We start from the raw sequence: 6,000 nt of genomic DNA, 5'->3' as shown, positions 1-6,000 counted from the left end.
TTTTCAACATTGTAGCTCAAACTTTTTGAACCATGGTACATTTGAGTAAGAATAATGTCCCCGAGCACCACCAAAGGGTCTCATTTCTACCAGGGGAAAAAAATAAGTGATAAAAACAGACAATTGCTCTAACAGCACATGTTGTAGGTTTTGTGGACGCATCTTCTCTAGCAAGAGTAGATTATCCATAGGTCAAATCCTAGTTTTAGGGAAAATTGTAAACCACAAATACCATTGCCTCAAAGATGTGTCACCACTTGCAAATGTTCAACTTGTCAAAAGTTCATAAAGAAGTAAGCCAAATAAATCACCGAAGTAGTAACTACTAAAAGTTTATTGTGCATTCATCAAAAAGACCGTTTGCGGGGCGCTCGGGTGACTCAGTTGGTTGAGCATCCAACTTCCGCTCAGGTCATGAACCCACGCTTCGTGTTCAAGCCCCGAATCGGGCTCTGTGCTGACAGCTCAGAGCTTGGAGCCTGCTTCAGATTCTGTGTCTCCCTCTCTCTGCCCCTCCCCTGCTTGCACGCTGTCTCTCTGTTTCCCAAAAATAAATAAACGTTAAAAAAAAAATTAAAAAAAATACTTACAAAAGACAGTTTGCAAACAGAGAGCATTCAAACCAAAACCTGGAATGAGGTTCAGAATATACTACTATAAAATAGCTAATATAATGAGAAAGCAATGACTGTTTATTCTTCACAGTGATTAATTATAATACTAGAATCAGAATTAAAATAACATTAGGATTTCCTTAAATGATAGGGAGTTGGCTAGTGGTTACCTAGCCACTAGCGTTTTGTTTGTGATTTCCAGAGGCATAAGCAAGAAATGACCCAGGTCAAGTTAGTCTTGCAAAATAAGCTAAATTAAGTTTGTAGGACTAAACTGGTTTTCATCCGCTCAGGGAATTTTCAAGGCTGGTCTCCATTTGTTTTTTATTTTAACATAACCAAACCAAACAGAAAACAAATCAAAGAAATGTTTTAACATAAGCAACAAGCAAATTTATCATAATGAAGCTAAATTCACAGTTTGTCATTAATTAGCCAGAATGGTAGCCACTGGAAATCATGATAAATGCAATAAAGCACTGATGATACGCCATTAAACAAAATACCCCTTCAAATAAGTGTGGGAATTCTGTCCATCACTATGTGCATGTGCGATACGAACTCTACAGCAAGTGCAGGACTGGAAACCAACCAGACTTGTCGGCAGGCTACTGAGTCAGGTTCTTTGTCAACCTTAATATGCATTACGTTCAGCTTACCCTAAGTTCAGCAACTCTTAGTTTCTTCTTTTTTTTAATTTAATTTAATTAATTTATTTTTTATTTTATTTTTTAAATTTACATCCAAGTTAGTTAGCATGTAGCTCAACAATGGTTTCAGGGGTAGATTCCTTAATGCCCCTTACCCATTTAGCACCCCCCCACAACTCCTCCAGTAATTCTGTGCTTGTTCTCCATATTTCAGAGTCTCTTATGTTTTGTCCCCCTCCCTGTTTTTATATTATTTTTGCTTCCCTTCCCTTATGTTCATCTGTTCTTTGTCTTAAAGTCCTCATATGAGTGCAGTCATATGATTATTTGTCTTTCTCTGACTGACTAATTTCACTTAGCATAATACCCTCTAGTTCTATCCACACAGTTGCAAATGGCAAGATTTCATTCTTTTTAATTGCCAAGTAATATTCCATTGTCTACTATATATATATATATATATATATATATATATATATACACATATACACACCACATCTTCTTTATCCATTCATCCGTCGATCCATCGATGGATATTTGGGCTCTTTCCATACTTTCGCTATTGTGGATCATGCTGCTATCAACATTGGGGTGCATGTGGCCCTTCAAAACAGCACACCTGTATCCCTTGGATAAATACCTAGTAGTGCAATTGCTAGGTCATAGGGTAGTTCTATTCTTTTTTTTTTTTTTTTTTTTTTTTTAATTTTTTTTTTCAACGTTTATTTTATTTTTGGGACAGAGAGAGACAGAGCATGAACGGGGGAGGGTCAGAGAGAGAGGGAGACACAGAATCGGAAACAGGCTCCAGGCTCTGAGCCATCAGCCCAGAACCCAACGCGGGGCTCGAACTCACGGACCGCGAGATCGTGACCTGGCTGAAGTCGGACGCTTAACCGACTGCGCCACCCAGGCGCCCCGGGTAGTTCTATTCTTAATTTTTTGAGGAACCTTCATACTGTTTTCCAGAGTGGCTGCACCAGCTTGCATTCCCGCCAACAGTGCAAACGAGATCCTCTTTCTCTGCATCCTTGTCAATATCTGTTGTTGCCTGATTTGTTAATGTTAGCCATTCCGGCAGGTGTGAGGTGGTATCTCATTGTGGTTTTGATTTGTATTTTCCTGATGATGAGTAATGTTGAGCATTTTCATGTGTCAGTTGGCCATCTGGATATCTTCTCTGGAGAAGTGTCTATTCATGTCTTTTGCCCATTTCTTCATTGGAATATTTGGTTTTGGGGTGTTGAGTTTGATAAGTTCTTTATAGATTTTGCATACTAACCCTTTATCTGATATGTCGTTTGCAAATATCTTTTCCCATTCCGTTGGTTGCCTTTTAGTTTTGTTGATTGTTTCCTTCACTGTGCAGAAGCTTTTTATTTTGATGAGGTCCCAATAGTCCATTTTTGCTTTTGTTTCCCTTGCCTCCTGAGACGTGTTGAGTAAGAGGTTGCTGCGGCCAAAGTCAAAGAGGTTTTTGCCTGCTTTCTCCTCGAGGATTTTGATAGCTTCTTGTCTTAAATTTAGGTCTTTCATCCATTTTGAGTTTATTTTTGTGTATGGTGTAAGAAAGTGGTCCAGGTTTATTCTTCTGCATGTCTCTGTCCAGTTTTCCCAACACCACTTGCTGAAGAGACTGTCTTTATTCCATTGGATGTTCTTTCCTGCTTTGTTAAAGATTAGTTGTCATATGTTTGTGAGTCCATTTCTGAGTTCTCTATTCTGTTCCACTGATCTGAGTGTCTGTTTTTGTGCCAGTACCATACTGTCTTGATGATGTCTTGTCAGCCTGAAAGCCAGGATTGTGATGCCTCTTGCTTTAGTTTTCTTTTTCAAGATTGCTTTTGCTATTCAGGGTCTTTTCTGGTTCCAGCAACTCTTAGCTTTCTTAGCAGGTTTCTAGGAAGCATCTCTTAGCTCTAGGTAAAATGAAAGTCACTCGCTCCTAATCATCAAAGAAATACCTGGCATATTTAGACCAGTTTGAGGCTCCTCAAGATGACCCTGAGGTGGACCCCATTTTGAAAATCACGGTCCTAATCTAGAATATACAAACAACTGTTCCTTTAGGCCACATGCTGCCCTGTTCCTCCTCTATTGGTATCTCTGCCCCACATCCACTGCATAAGCCCCCCTTTCTTATTCTACTGTCTGCTCTGACCTTTGTCATTCCTTCTCTCTCAATCCAGAAGTTGAGTTCTCTCCAAACTTCCAAACTTATTGTTACTCCAAAATAAATGTTCTCCAAACTTTTATCCAAATCTATCATTCCTTACTCTTGTTCTTTAGTCACTTGGGAATGTTTTACTCAACAACAGCCTCTTCAGCCAGGCGTGTCTATAGTGGAAACTTCTATAGGCCACAGCCCTCTGAGAAGATGGCTGCCATTCTGTCCCCACCCCCCCACCCCACCCCCCAACATCACAAGCTCCTGTGTATATAAGGGCTCTACTTCCCAAATGACCACAAACCTAAGACTAGATTGTTCTGGATTTATCCCATAATTTTTCAATTTTGTATCAGCCTTGCAAAGTCTCATTTTTTGCCCTCTGATTATGAAACATATTCTAAAAATCCAGCAATGAAATGAAGGGTTTGTTATTTCATAAAATGCAAGAGCCATGTGTTACCTTTCTGTAAGAAAGTACTCGTTTATCATCCAAACACTGTATAATAAAAGCTGCCAAAATGCTGATTAAAAAAAAAAAAACTATAGCACACTGCCAAATCAAAGAATATAGCTGCCAACCCATATTCTTTCCTATTATTTTAAGCTGAAAGTGACCATGATACATGAGCATTCTCCTGATGCTCAGAACAACAACCAAATTCTGAATAATTTCTGAATTCTACTAAATTCATCATCCAGACTTTCATTCACCCATTTATTCAACAACTGTGTATTAAGCACCTATTATGTGCCAGCACTGTTCCAGGTACTGGAGATTCATCAGTGAACAAAAAGACAAAGTCTCCATAGGATGGACAAAGGTGTGATACATGATGGGAGGTAGAGATTTGGCCTTTAAACAAGAACCTACCAAAAGAAAAACTACTGTTTGTAAATTACTCTCTGGATTTAATCCTGTGACTTTCAGTAAGCCTTGTTTCCTCCTCTTGAAGTCTGATGCAGTGAGACCTTGACCTTGACCACTTCCTCTACTTGCGTTCAGTCAACCTTGATGTTCAGGTTTCTTTCTTTCTTTCTTTCTTTCTTTCTTTCTTTCTTTCAATTTTTTAAAATGTCTATTTATTTTTGAGAGACAGAGAGAGAGAGACAGAGTGCGAGCAGGGGAGGGACAGAGAGAGAGGGAAACACAGAATCTCTGAGCTGTTGGCACAGAGCCTGACACGGGGCTCGAACCATGAACCATGATATCATGACTGGAACCGAAGTCAGGTGCCACCCAGGCGCCCTCAGTTTACTTCAGTACAGCATGAGACAAATAATGATAACAATTACAACCCCAACAGCAACTAATAGCAACAACACTTATTGAGCAATTATTGTATTTTAAACATTGAATTCTCACAATAATCCTAAGGTATAGTATTATTATTAGTATAGTATTATTATTGTTTCTCCAATTTTACAGATGAGAAGAGACAAAGTCTTAGACTTGCCCACCACTCCAAGCCAAGGATCTAGCTCTTTGATTGGTTGAATGCCTCCTGGCTGCAATGGTCGAGTCCTGAACTCTGTGGTTGAGTCCAGCTCCAAAATACCTCACCTTTATCAGGGTGTCTTGTTGCTAATACCCTTTGCCTCTCTGCAGCCAGCTGTCAGCAAGCTCTTTCTCTGCTGATTACAATATCAACAAACAATAAATATTGAATATCTGTGCAGACTGTTTATTATTCTAATCAAATAGTGCATTCCACAAAGTTAATTTGGCACCTATTTAATGAGACAGATAATTGTTATTGAATTGCTTGACAATTAGATAAAGAGATGCCCAATACATTCTGTAATCAGTCCTTAAATAATTATCTTATGTTTTCTATTCCCATTTTTTAATTTTGTAAGATCTACCATTTCTGGATATGATGTGCTATTTCTTGTCCTTTGCTTCTTACACTTCCTCGTCTGTTTCTTAGAATACACTCGCATGAAATAAAATGTGATAAGCCTCGATTGTATTCCCAGTCTCCTAAATCCCACATCTTCCAGGGACGAGTTCTTTCTGAGATTTCCCTGGTACCCCACACCTGCTTTCCTGATCATCCCTGCCTGAGTGTTCTGGAGGTTGAAGGATTCAGATGCAGCAATAATCAAGCAAAGCTTGCCTTAAGAGGGCTACAGATGTATTATAGGCTGGAAAATTGGCATGACAGTGACCTCCAACACAGCTGATGACAAAGTAGAGCTAAAAATGAACTCTGGGGTTCCTACACTTTAGATCTGGGAGTCTTAGAGCAAAACGATTAGAGACAACAGTTTAGGAATAAGAAAAAGGGGGAGATCGTCCAGATAAATATGGTAAAACTCTTTCTCCTGAATCTGTTCTTTTTGTTGTTTTTTTTTTTTTTTTACACATCTGAGGGCCAAGTGGAATTTTTTTTTACACACTTGAGAAACCTGCTCTTAAACTGTAGCAAATAGGTGAAAAAAGTCACAAAGTCACAAAGACAAAGAGAATGTGAGGGGATACAATAGCTGATGAGTGACATTAATAATCTCTAGAGATTGGAAAGCAGATGGAAGAATGATAACAGACTTGAGAAAGATGCCACCT

Source organism: Puma concolor, chromosome B2, assembly GCF_028749965.1.
Source record: "Puma concolor isolate L17-30 chromosome B2, mPumCon1.1.hap2, whole genome shotgun sequence".
NCBI lineage: Eukaryota > Metazoa > Chordata > Mammalia > Carnivora > Felidae > Puma > Puma concolor.
Note: the sequence above shows the minus strand (reverse complement) of the source record.